The sequence below is a fragment of the Panthera tigris genome, chromosome A2, assembly GCF_018350195.1.
Source record: "Panthera tigris isolate Pti1 chromosome A2, P.tigris_Pti1_mat1.1, whole genome shotgun sequence".
Classification (NCBI taxonomy): Eukaryota; Metazoa; Chordata; class Mammalia; order Carnivora; family Felidae; genus Panthera; species Panthera tigris.
Window position 1 is genome coordinate 120,250,696 of NC_056661.1, and position 14,081 is coordinate 120,264,776.

The 14,081-nt window shown below is 42.0% G+C and overlaps 1 protein-coding gene across 1 annotated transcript in view; it reads right to left on the minus strand.

Moving 5' to 3' along the window:
• The window catches only part of SCRN1 (secernin 1), a 61,403-nt gene extending 59,506 nt beyond the window's left edge, over positions 1-1,897 (minus strand). The window contains exon 1 of the mRNA XM_042969116.1: positions 1,722-1,897. The gene's annotated coding sequence lies outside the window, so the exon portion shown is untranslated. The remainder of the gene's footprint in view (positions 1-1,721) is intronic.
• Positions 1,898-14,081: the final 12,184 nt, after the last annotated feature.

A 14,081-nucleotide genomic window follows, 5' to 3' on the forward strand; every position in this document is an offset into this window, starting at 1 on the left:
CTTTCAAGAATGTATCATTCTCTGGTGCCTGGGTGCTCGCTCATGGAGCTGTATCAGTACTTCCAATGAAATTTGCTCTGAAGAACCTGGCATTTGTTATGTACTGTTCTTGGGTGATGTTTACACTAGACACTTATCTCGTTTTAGAGCCACTTGTAGGTACAAAACACACAGAAGTTATGCATCACACAGACATAAGCAGCCACATAAATCGTCCTTAGTGGAGCCTGGAGAAAATCAGATCAAAATCACGGAGTTTTAATTGGGTCTTTGCACCACATTTGGTATGTTAGAGAAGATACTTACAGCTCCCTAAACTTGCCACTTCACCTCCCCAGGACCCCGTCGCCCGCTAAAATTTAGCCTGCTGCAAGAATCAGTCCCTATCCCTTAGGACCAGCCACAGCGACACCCCGGAGAGCCTTCCCTGCTGCACATTTCCCCACCAAGGCATAAGTCAGGGGTAGCTGATGTTAGCTGTGGTCTGTCTGTACTGCTTCTGCCTGGCCTGATTTTTCATGCTGCCATTTTAAATTAACATAGGTCTCTTCTGCAACCCATGACATCTTCTGGTCAGGCTGGGAACACAGGAGGCCACCGGGAGGCTGGACACAAGTGTAATTCAAGACAACTGCAAGTCAGAATTAAACAGCAAATCCAGAAAGAACCCTTACCAAGTCGGTTTTGAGTCACAGCAAATAACAGCTTCCCTAGATGCACTTGGGTTTGATGGACATTTTAAACCCCTCAATCCGAGTTCTCATCAATTCTCTAAAGTTCAAGCGTCCCTCCTGCTCTACAAACCACCCTCGTCTCAGACCTCACCAGCGATGTCGCCAAGTAAACGGCTCCAGGACGGACAAGCGAAGCGAGGGCTGAAGTGTATAACCGTAGCAGAAATACAAGGATGCCTTCTACCAATAAGTGTCCCGGCGCCGCGGCGTACCTACCCTGACACCCCCCACCCCCAAGAACCTCCCCGAGGTGGCTTGGGGAGGGGGAGGGGAGTTGTGGCAAGTCCTGCAGCCCGCACACACAGCAACAGCCTGCGCGTTTGCCCTTAATGGGGGGGCAGTGCCCGGGACCTGATTCGTGATCACAAACCGGGTAGATGTGGGCGCAGAGCCAGGTCAAGGACAGCGGGCCCCACCAGGCAGCCATGTTCGCGCTACCCGGGTAGCAGGTGCCTTACCTCCCGGGAAGGTGCCAGGCCCATTCCACCACCGAGCGAGCTGCGAACCCCGGGAGCAACCCGAGGGGTGACAGGGGTATGTGTGTGGGGGGGGGGGGGGGTGCGGGCACAGACCCCAGCGGGGCAGCAACTTGGCTCTCAGGAAATGGAAACAGGAAAAGCGCCCGGAGGTCGGGGCAAAGGATGGGGTTGGGGTGTAGAGCGGGGGGACGGACTCAAACTAAGCGGCACTGCCCGCGCCCCGGGGTGGGGCGTCCCTCTCCGGCGCCCCCTCAACCTACTAGCCCGAGCCATCCACCACCCGGGCAGAGGCCATCTCTCCCCTGATTCCGTCCCCCACCCCCGAGCCTCCAGCCGGCCCTTGCCACCACCCGCCGGAATGCCGCCCGGAGTAGCGCTTCCCGCAGGTCCGGAGGGGCCGGGGCTGGCGACGAGGCACAGGGGACGGCGATGGCGGACGCGGCCGAAACGCTCCGGGAGAAGGGGCTGCGGACGCCCTGCGCTCGCAGCCGTGCCCGCCGCGGCTTACCTGCGGGGCGGCGGGCTCCGGGCTCTGCTCTGCGGCGCGGATGCTGCGGCCGCCGAGGGTACGCCTGCTGCCGCGGCCGCGATTACTGCGGAGACATCGGGGGCTGCAGCTGCAGTGGCGGAGGCGGCCGTCGGGCGCTTCCCCCTCCCCAGACTCCCGGCGCCTGGGCCCGCCGCCCCCCGCTAACAGCTGGCCCGGCTCACGTGACCGCGGGGCCCACCCCCGCCTCCCCCACCCGGGCCCCGGGGCCGCGCCGCACCCGCTGCGTCTGGGCCGCCGGGGCTGCAGCGCCGCGCTCGGCCCGAGAGGGGAGGGCGCCTGGGAGCAGGGGAGCGGCCGAGAGGGCGACTGTCGCCGCAGAAAGTGGCTCCTTCTTTGCTCGATTTTTATTTCTCGGTCACGTCCGGGGTTGCGGCTCTCTCGAAAGGGGGAACTCGGGCTTTACGGAGCCAGTCCCCCCACCCCCCCTCGCAGCGCACTCCCGGACTCGGCGGTTGGGTTGCTACGTGCGGGCCTCGGTGCCTAAGCAAAATTTCCCCGCGGAAAAACGTGCCCTGTACTTTGTTGACAAACATGTCCTAGCCAACTCCCCGGTTTTAAAGGTGCCGTCCCGCGTCATGTTGATAAACGAGACCCTACCCTGGGTCCTTGGACATGGAAACCCAAAGAGGTTAAGGAACTCGCCCAAGGTCACAAGGCAGTAGTAAAGCCCAGATTCCATCCCAGGGTTAATAGATCCACAGACAGGTGACAGGTGTGTTGATGGTCAGGACCTGACCATCGTCTGTTACCAGAATAGAGACTCTACCTTCTATAAATTGACGAGAAAAGCCCAACTCAAAGGCTACGAAGAGAGAATTCACGAGAAGAAAACAAACGCACACTCAGCACATGAAAAGATATTCAAGTTCACTTAACTGCAAATCAAATACACAAGGCAGAATTTTCCATCCATCAGATTCGAAAAAAATAGAGTTTTATAACCTCAACGGGGGACAATTTTGCAATATCTTCTCAAATAAAAAAAATATATATAGTCTTGAAGGATTCCACTTCTGTAATTTATCCTATAGATACACTGATGCAGGTGTGAAATGATAGGAGTACAAGGTTATCCATTGCTACATTATTTGTGCTAGCAAAGACTGGAAGCAAATGTCCATCAATAAACGACTGTTAAATATATTACAGCACATCAGTAAATGGAATGCAAACCAGCTATAAAAATTTTTTAAATGGGGAGGATCTGGGACGCCTGGGTGACTCAGTCAGTCGAGCAACAGACTCTTGATTTCGGCTCAGGTTATGATCCCAGGGTCATGAGATCCAGCCCCCGAATAGGGCTCCATGCCTAGCATGGAGCCTGCTTGAGATTCTGTCTCTCTCACTCTCTCTCCTTCTGCCCCTCTCCCCTGCTTGCTCATCACCCCCCCCCCAAATAATTTTTTCTTTTTTTAGTGGGGAAGGTCTATCTCTATGTACTGATATGAAAGATTTGCAACCTATACCAAGGGAGGTGGGGGGTCAGGACCATGTGCAGAATATCATGTGTTATTATCTGTGGGGAAGAAATATGCTTGTACTCATATTTGAAATTTGCATGGAATATCTTTGGAAGAAATCATAAACTGTAATAATAGATGCCATCAGGAAAGAGAACTGAGTGACAGAATGCAGGGAAGGGAGGGAGATTTTTTTTTCATGTCTTTTGAATGTTATTCCTATGCTTGTGGTTTGCCCCAAGAGTGAATGGAGTGTAGGAGAAGGCTGAGGGAATCCGTGGAGGCACTGCAGGATAGACCAGTGGTCATATACTCTTGGAGCACAAAAGGACCTTATTGCACATTTAGGCCAACCAAGGAAACTGTCCTTTTACTGTTAACCTATTTCTGTCTTTAGATTAGAGTAGGTGTTTTTGGTTTTGTTTTTTTTCAAAGACATAATATAGTTGGATCTTGTTTTTCATTCAGACACCCTTTGCCTTTGAATTGGAGTGTTTCCATCAGCGGCTGTTAACATTTGGCAATGTCTGGAGATATTTTTGGTTGTCAAAATGGCAGAGGTGGAGGAGGTCTCTACTGGTATCTAGTGCATGGAGGTCAAGGATGCTATTAAACACCCTAGGATGCAGAGCGCGATCTCCCAAAACTAAGAATTATCTGGCCCTAAATGTCAATAGTACTGAGGTTGAGAAACTGATTCAGACCATCGATATTTAATGTAATTATCAGTATGGTGAGTTATAAATGTAACATCTTGATACTTCCATTTGTCCCATCTGTTTTTTGTTTGTTTGTTTAAGTTTATTTATTTATCTGAGAGAGACAGAGACAGTGTGAGTAGGGGAGGGGCAGAGAGAGAGGGAGAGAGAGAGAATCCCAAGCAAGCTCCATGCTGCCAGCGCAGAGCCCGATGCAGGGCTCAAACTCATGAAACCATGAGCTCATGGGCTGAAACCAGGAGTCAGTCACTCAACTGAGCCAGCCAGCTGCTTTTTACTTGCCTTCTTTTGAAGAACTGAGATTCTTTTTAGTATTCCATTTTAAATCCATTATTGGTTTCCTAATCATACTGTGTGTTTTACTTTTTTTTTTTCAATTTTTTTAATGTTTATTTTTGAGAGAGAGCAAGAGAGAGAGAGAGAGAGAGAGAGAGAGAGTGGGGGAGAGGGAGGGGCAGAAAGAGAGGGAGAGAGAGAGAGAGACAATCTGAAGCAGGCTGCAGGCTCTGAGCTGTCAGCACGGAGACTGAAGTGGGGCTCGAACTCACAAACCGTGAGATCATGACCTGAGCCGAAGTCGGACGCTCAACCGACTGAACCACCCAGGCTAACTCTATGGCTACTTTAGCCCTTCTACTAAGGTATGACTCACATAGGGTCTCTAATAAATGTTCCACGCAATCAATAAGGTGATCCTGGCTGGTAGAAACGTGAACAATTCCCAGTTTTGTGTGAGCTCTGCAAAGTTTTTGGTGCACAGCTCCCAGTAGTTGTTTCTTCCTCAGCCTTGTGGAGATTCATCATTTGCATGCATAAACTGGTATTCAGTCGATGACTAAAATGCAAATTTCTAAATTTCCTTTCCATTTAGTTTTCTGCAGAACTCTGCCCCACATATTCCAACTGCTTTGGCCTTCCTGAACTCTGATCACTCTTTCCTCACCCGCGCAAAACAACTGGGCTCTGTTTTTGTTTCCCCTTGTCTTTGCCATGTATGGTTCAGGAATTGCCTCCACACAGAAGGCTAAGGCGATTGTAGGTCTCTTCTCATTTGTTTCCTTTCTCTGGAGAATCACAATCCCGCTCTGCCTGCTGACCAATGTCTGACCCACGTTGTCTCGTCTATTTTGCCCAGTTTTCTAGATGCTTACAACCGGATAGCAAGTGCCATAGCACATTTTCCTTCCTAGGAAGATGTGGAAGGCCAGGAACACTAATCTTCATACCTCTGAGGAACCAAATGGACTGATACAGAATCAGCTAGGCCCATTATTTAATGAACTATAAATGCATAGTTTATTTATACTTCTAGAAGTTCTTCAACACGTCTAGTTTAACAAGAAACATTTATGGAACGCTTGTAGCAGGAATTGTACTTCTGCTACTAAGGCGTAAAAGGCATCGTAGCCCCTCCTCCCAGGAAGTCAGAGGCAGGCAAGGAAATTAAGTAGAAATTAAGTAGAAAGGTAATATATGCATATATTCCACGTTCCCGTCAGGGTAACCTAAGAATTAGGCACAGATAAATATGTGGATCTAGCATATTGGGAAATGTAAACAAGTATGAAAGATGATCATAAATGAGGGTTATCCGAACACAGACCATCTAAAAAAATTATCGATGACAACGTTGCCTTTTCTTCTAAGCAGTGTTACTGTCTGAAGAACCCCCGTACAATGATTTCAAGGAGCTGAAGTACGTGTGTAATTGAGAAATGCCTTTAACACATTACTTACAGAGGTGTTTTCCACTTAGTGCTTTTTCTGGTGTATAATTGTAGCAGGAAGAAAAAGATCTGTCACTGGGCAGATCTCATGGGGATGAACAACAGACAGTATTACGTGAACGAGACACTCACATAAGGGTAAGAAAGCCCGTGTAATTGCTTTGTATGTAATCTTATGAGAATCAAAAGAGGTGCTGAGAGCAAAGCCATCAGAAAATGAGAAAGAAAGCTAGTGAAGATTAGTCAGCCACCTGTCTTAATTCTATGACAACCATGTTTAGGAGGTTAGTTTTCTGAATTTGGTTACCATAGAAACAAACCTTTAGAATGCCCTTAAATCAATTTACAGAATTACTGCCCATATCGAGTATAAGCAACACTGAGAGATTTTAAGTACTGAAATCTATTTTTAAATTATCTTTAGAATTTAAATGATCCATCGAGCCCTTTGAATATGTAATTTGGACGGCCATAAATTATCTTTTGGCAAAAGGTATACAATTGTATTTATTGTAACTAGGTGATGGGCTTATAAATTCAATTACTCAAGTGTGTCATTTCAATGAATGTCTTCTATTTAATTTGAAATAACAGCTCCTAAATGTTCTGGATCTGGTTTTAAAAACAAATTATGCATGCTTCACACGCTCTGTGCCTCTAGGAGTCATTCATGGGTTTAGCCACTGTACAGATGATTTAAAGGAGAATCGCTAAGACCTTGTCTTGTCATCATCAAAGAACAGACTAAAAGATTCTATGACCAGACTGGGAGCTTCAACCTAATCCTGTCCTCCTGATGTTTTCCTAGTTTACGTGTGTGGAAAAGGTCCACCCCATGCTACCCACAGTTTTAAAACAGAACTTGTTTTTAATATCCTGGTGATACCTGAGGCCACCTTTTAATGGATGAAAGCTTATCCAGAATTGTAGACGTTGAGCCTCTTAGATCTGCAATGTTAACACCACTGCTCCCTCGAGATAATACAGGACTTTCAACAGAAGCTATTATTAGTGGGGCGCCTGGGTGGCTCAGTTGGCTAAGCGACCGACTCTTGGTTTCGGCTCAGGTCACGATCTTGCGGTTTGTGGGGTCCAGCTCCAAACTGGACTCGCGCTGACAGCACAGAGCCTGCTTGGGATTCTGTCTCCCTCTGCCCCTCCCCTGCTTTAGTGCGCCCTCTCCCTCTCTTTCTCAAAATAAATAAATAAGCTTAAAAAAAAAAAAGTTATTATTATTTTCCAATCTTCCCGAGAACTAAACAAAGTCTTGTCTAAATTGCTGTAGGAATTTGGGGTTCAGTTAAAGGAAGATTTATTTCATGCTATCAGTGATTAAGCAATCATCCTACCTATTGAGAGAATGTATAAAATTTCTGACTCCAGAGGAAGAGTATGTTGTTTTGGACACGCATCTAACTTTCATGAAAGAGCAGAAGATTGGTATCATTTTGTTTCCTATTGGACTAATTACCTGGCTCTCAGATAATTGGAAATAATCTAAGATATGGAGAGACTTGAGTGTTTAAATTCCTAATTATTCTTCACTCTCCTTTCCATTGACTTTCTACTTTTCAGTCAAAATCCAGGCCCTAGGTTTTTACTATTACATCCCTTATACCAACTCTTACACGTGCAAAGGATTTAACTTTTTGTGTAGAAAGAGTGATTTATTCCTTGGAGTTGGAATCTGTGTCTGGTTCATTTTGATTTTCAAAAAGCATCTTATCATATTTTTTTGAAACAAAAATTGAGCAGGAATTGTTTTACTGTCATATGAATTTCTCAGATAGTCAATCTTTCTTGACTGTGAATATAAAGAAAGGACTGAGCTTTAAGAATTATCAGTGAATTTCTAGGACAGGCAAAGAAAGCAGATTGGTGGTTGCTTAGGGAGTTGGGGAAAAGAGGGGATTGACTACTTGGGTGTGGGAGTTTCTTTTGGATAAGAAAAACATTCTAAAATGGATTGTGGTGATGGCTGCACAACTCTGTATGCTACAATTTATTGAATTGTAAAAAAAAAAAAAAAAATCACTGTATTACATGGTTTTATTTTTTAAAAATACCCTACCTCAAAAAAAAAAAAAAAAAGACAACCATTGAACATTGCCCAGCTCAGAGGAAATATAGGTCAATGGTAAAGAGTGAATAGTTTTGAAGAATTATTGCCATAGTAGGAAAATGTTAGGAAAAAAGAATTCAAGGAGCAGAGTTGGTTTACCGTTCAGTCTTAATGTAAGCAAGAATCAATTAACTTTAGTAGGCTGCTTAATTTTCTTAAAAATGTTTCTTACTTTAAGGCAAATCTCCTGTATTAATATCAGTCCTCTTCTTGGTTATTCTACACAAGTACCTTACCCATTCAATTTAATTTAATTTAGCTTCTAACTTAAGAGCTACTTTAAAAAAAAATCTAGGAGTACCTGGGTAGCTCAGTTGGTAAAGCAACTGACTCTAGATTTCAGCTCAGGTCTTGACCTCACGGTTTGTGCGTTTGAGCCCCGCATTGGACTCTGTGCTGACACTACACAGTCTGCTTAGGATTCTCTCTCTCTTCCCCTCCCCTGCTCTCTCTCTCTCAAAATAAATACATAAACTTTAAAAAATATATAAAATAAACAAACTTAGACTGTTTCAAAATGTTTTCTGCACAAAATAGCTACACAACAATACAAGATACGATTATAATGGGAAAAGAAAAAAAAAACACCTGTATATGGTTGAATGTTATAATATCCTAGTCTCCTGCCCAGAGGCAAAATTATTATCAGTTATATTAACATAAAATACATTCCAGCAGAACAAGGCCAACGAATGAGAAAATGTTCTGAGAAACTGGAATTAAAGTCCAAAGGGTCTCCCTACCTTTACTTCATTCTTTATAATAACGAGAACTGTCCCCCAATACCTCAATTCACATTGCGTGTGAAATGTTTTTACTGCAACTGTTCACCAGAAAAGAAATTACCTCTATCCCTACAGCAGTGTGGAATTTTAAATTAAAGAAATGACTTGTAAATTCCCAGAAATTCCCAAGTGAGATATAATTTAGCTGTTACTAAAGACCAAGGGGACAGCATTCACTTTACTCTAGATTTTTAGAGTAAAAAACCTCAGCAAACATCTCATGTAATTTGTTTTTAGATCATAAAATAAAATTAATGTTAGTCTAGGTCCTAGGCACTTAGATTGGCTTTGTAAATTATTGGCTGACTCATACTCACTACAGTCATCCATTTTATGCCAGAGGCTTTATTAGCAGTACAGGAACACAAAGAAATGGTAAACGAAAGAATCCTCGATTAGTGCGCTAGGTGTTTTCAGATCTCCAGAATCTCCCAACTGTTTGTATGCTTTTCTTTTCCTTAACAATAACCTATGTATATCAAAATGAGCCACTTAATCCCTTGGGTAAACCAAAGCTGAAGGAATGAAAAAAAGATTATTGTTGGTTTTACATGGAGAACTACTAGGAAATTTTACCTAAATTATAAGTGAAACATAGAAATATAGGCAAAGTACAGAAAGACAGATTCCAAATCAACCAAAAGGAAATTTAACTGCATGGTATAGACAAGTTTTCAGAGAAGGGAAATCATGTACTAGAGAGAACATTTCAATAACTATCTTTGATATGAAACTATATATATACATATTCATATGTATGTATAATCTATTCATAATATATGTATATATTATACGTGGCACATAGTTTATACACTATATACAACACATACATATATATATTTATTTTTTAAAGGCAATCTCTTGACTGCATATTCTTCTAAACATGTGGGCTATAGATAATTCTGAAAAAATAATAAAGAACAATAATTTTGGGAAAGTTTGGGTCTCTTTTCTCTCTTCCGGTAGGGAAGATGTTCACAAAAACATACTTACTGATGATCTAACTTTTTGCTGTAAGAATTTAGAGTCCTAAAAAATTCCTAACCCTGGGGAAAATAGTATCTCCACACAACTTACCCTTTTGACTGTACATTCAGTTTTAGGCACAATTAGTTTCCCCAATGACCAATGCTTTACAGAAAACAAGAAAGAATATTCAAAGAAAAATACAGAAGATCGTATATTCAAGGGCAGGGAATTGGTGACGTTAATCATCTCTCAAATTAAGAATCTTAGACCAGGGGCGCCTGGGTGGCTCAGTCGGTTGAGCATCCGGCTTCGGCTCAGGTCATGATCTCATGGTTTGTGAGTTCGAGCCCCGCGTCGGGCTCTGTGCTGACAGCTCGGAGCCTGGAGCCTGTTTCAGATTCTGTGTCTCCTCTCTCTGCTCCTCCCCTGCTCGTGCTCTGTCTCTCTCTCTCTCTCAAAAATAAATAAACATTAAAAAAAAATTTAAAAAAAAAAAAAAAAAAAAAAAAGAATCTTAGACCACCTGCATCAGTATCATCTAGCAAGTGGGCTAAAATGCAGAACCATGGGCCCAACCCAAGAATGAATCAGCATTGCTGGGGAAAGGGGTCAGGAATCTGCATATTTCACACGAATACCATGCATTTCTGGTGTATGCTAATTTTGAGTCACTGCTACATTTCTGCAACATTTAGGAAGCAAAGCAAGCCTCTCATTGTATTTGAGGATGGCACTAGGAAACCAGTGTTTATAAGGTCTTTGTCTTCTGTCAACCTGGAGCAAGGAGCTGAAGGCAGCAGAGGCAAGGCTGAAAGCAAAGGCAAAGCAATGTTTTAAACAGAGAAAAGAATTTACCTTCAAATAGACTCCAAACCCTTATGTAAGAATGTATGGATTTCATCGTACTGAAGAGAATATGCAAATCTTCCTAAATAGAATGCTACAGATATTAAGAGAGAAAAGTACTATAATTTTCATGTTTCCAAATGGGCATAGGAATGTATAACCACGCTTGACATTTTAGGTTTCATTTCAAACAGAAGTGGGTAAGCAACAAAAATAAAATAAATCAAAACACCCTTATGACCAAGTGCTCTGCAACTCTGGAAAATAAGTTGCTTGTTATTTTTTTCCCAGGGTTATTATTATGATGATAAGTCCCTTTTTTAATAAAAGGGTGAGAGATGTATTTTTTTCCATAACATTCCACCAAGTCCCTTTTTCTCCTCTTGCAGTTTCCAAACAACGCTGAGAAATCATCCATACACTCAATTCAGTAGGGACAGACAGCATGCTCATATCTAACAGCGCTGTAGATGTAAAGAATTTCCTATATATTGGGGCACCTGGGTGGCTCAGTCGGTTAAGCGTCCGACTTCAGCCCAGGTCATGATCTCACAGTCCGTGAGTTCGAGCCCCGCGTCGGGCTCTGTGCTGACGGCTCAGAGCCTGGAGCCTGCTTCCGATTCTGTGTCTCCCTCTCTCTCTGACCCTCCCCTGTCCATGCTCTGTCTCTCTCTATCTCAAAAACAAATAAAATTAAAAAAAAAAAAAAAAGAATTTCCTATATATCATGAAGGGGTACAAATTCATTTCCACAAGCAAAGATTCAAATGGCTGATTCCCCTTCTGAATCAGAAATCATTGTTTCTTGTTATTTTTATGACAACCCAGCATTTCATTTAATTACATTTTACAGTGCTCACTCACTCACTAGGCATTAATCATCATAATGTCCACCTGTGACAAAATAAAATCCCAAACGAAAACAATAGTGAGAACTACCACCCAAACCACACTGAATAAAACCCAACACATACACTTTCTCTGGTACCAAAATTCACTAGCAGCTGTTGCCCGCGATTCTCAATGTTTAATGCTTATTTCAAAACAATTGAAACCAAAGCACAGTTTTTCTTACACATATCTCTAAACAGAGCAGACAAGGGCGCCTGGGTGGCTCAGTCAGTCGAGCGTCTGACTCTTGATATGGACTCAGGTCGTGATCCCAGGATCGTGCAACGGACAGAGCCCCACGTCAGGCTCCCCACTGAACATGGAGCCTGCCTGGGATTCTCTCCCTCTCCCTCTGCCCCTCTCCCGCACTCACACACTCTCTCTAAAAATTGAAAAAAAAAAATTAATGTCAAAAAACAGATAAATAAAATAAACAGAGCAGATAATCACGTTCCATGCGTCACTACACCCCTCTCCTACCATGGCCTATCCATCTTCCCTATCCAGTTTCAACATAAAACCTAGAATAACAGGTAAGAAAATCAATAAAGCTGCTAAGGAAACTGGTACTTGAAGAATGTTTCACAAAACCAATCATTCCCCAAATAAAGTTTATTTTGAAAAGAATACAACATGGTCATATAAACTTAAGTAGGACATATCTAGCAATATTAATGAGTCAAATTATATTACAAGTGAGGTCACAGTTCATGTCTGATTATTCCCACGAATGGAAAGGGGTAGAGGTGTAGCTAAACCAAAGGCAGATGCTTAAAAACGACCATAACCCATTTATATGCTTTCATTTCATGTTTGTGTCTAAAGATTTAGATGAGAATTTATGTAAACTCACATATAAAGAAATATGCTGCCCAAACAATCACAATTCTTTTTGCTTTGCCTGCTTTACCGGAGATAGCATCGCCAATAACGTCTATACAAGGTGCTACCACGTGACAAGCTCTCTCCTTCCCGACGAACACAGCATAAGGCTTTCTGTATTGCGGTTCATAACTCCTCCGGATTGAGGAAAATAGCAGTGACAATTTAAGGGTTTTTGACATATAGCTGATTTCATCAGAAAAAAGGTGTTATATATGTTCTTCTCAAGAACTTTATGTTCTGGTGAGGAAAATGTCAACAGATAAGTGGCAAAAGTAGCCTGTATATGATGCAATAATTGTTCATGATTCTCTAAAACAAAACAAAACAAAACAAAATAAAAAAACCTAGAGGTAAACAAGCATGAAAGGACTAAGAAACATGCCTGGATCTTCTCACAGGACAGGGTTTTTGAGGCAATTCAGTGCTAACCCCAAGACTATTCAATGAAACCAGAGCCTTTCCTAGATCAGGGGAAGAATTCAAAAGTACCTACAACAGCCAGTTCACCATCTTCAAAGGATAAGGAGCCAAAGATTAAAAAAAAAAAAAAACAGAGCTGACTGCTTTGAGAGCAAAGTGAAGAGAGAATTAGGTCCAGTGAGTTCAAAGGGAAGTTTTGCCTTTTCACTAGTAGAGGGCAAAACAAACATACTGAACTTGGGGACTGTGATCTGTTTGCACAAGTTAGCTGTTGACCTCGGACAAAACAATCAATCTCTTTGAAGGATAGTGTCCTCATCTATAAAACAGTTACATTAAGATCCACCAGTTGTTTTTTTTTCCCCCCCCCCACAGGGCTCAGAGCAATGAAAATCAAAGACGATGATGCACTTGAGATCACTTTGTAAATGATAAAGAACTATTCTTAGTAAATGGAGATTTGGGAGCTTTTTTAAAGGAAAAGGACAAAAGCCAATTTCAGGTAAAATTATAAAATCATCCATTTTTTTGACGCAGGACAGATTTCTATGCAACAGTAGCAGCTGTGGATGCATGTCATTTTTTGATGAGCAGAAATGGGAAATTGTCGATTGGCTTACTAATTTCTCTCATGATACAGTGTTATTGTAGTATAATACATTAGTAATAGATTTTATTCATTAATGAACCAGGAAGGGTAATCTGCTAGACTTAAACATTGACTAGATACAACTCTCTACCTCAGCAACAATGTTTTGACCCGTTATTACAAAGAGCCAGACACATAAATAATTTGTCCTATTTCTCATTATAGATTATTAGTCACTAGGAACCAAACTTTATAAAACTTTTAAGTCCTGGGCAGAATGTTTCAATGTATACATATTTATAAGTTATTAACTTTGTTACTCACTTCAGCCTTACACATCTCAGTAGAGCAGTAACTGTTACAAGCCCAAATCAACAACCAGTTTCCTCTTTTCCTTAAGCAGAGACTCAAAGGCAGTTACAGACCCACTGTTTCATTATAACATGAAAATAGTAAGCCTTGGGCTATTGCAAAAGGTTTCTCAAATGTCAGTATCTAACTTGGAGAAAATAGAGGGAAGGAGAAATAGAGGGTGCCGATTTGTTGGGCATGCTTCTGGCTGCAATATTTTAAAATTACAAGCAAGCAAGTAAAACATAAGGCTTCATATGTGAAAGTGGAAAATAGTTCAGCAGTCTTCCGTTCAAAGACAAATTAATTTTTTTTCTTTCCAATAACTCACCAGAAAGAAATGGGCACTTAGGGATCTTAAGGGGTTTTTCAAATAATATTCAGGAAAAAAAAAAAAAAAAAAATATATATATATATATGTATGTGTATATATATGTATGTGTGTATGTGTGTGTGTGTGTGTATATATATATATATATATATATATATATATATATATATATATATATATAAAACCAGAACAGGAACAGCACATTATTTAAAAATAAGACCTT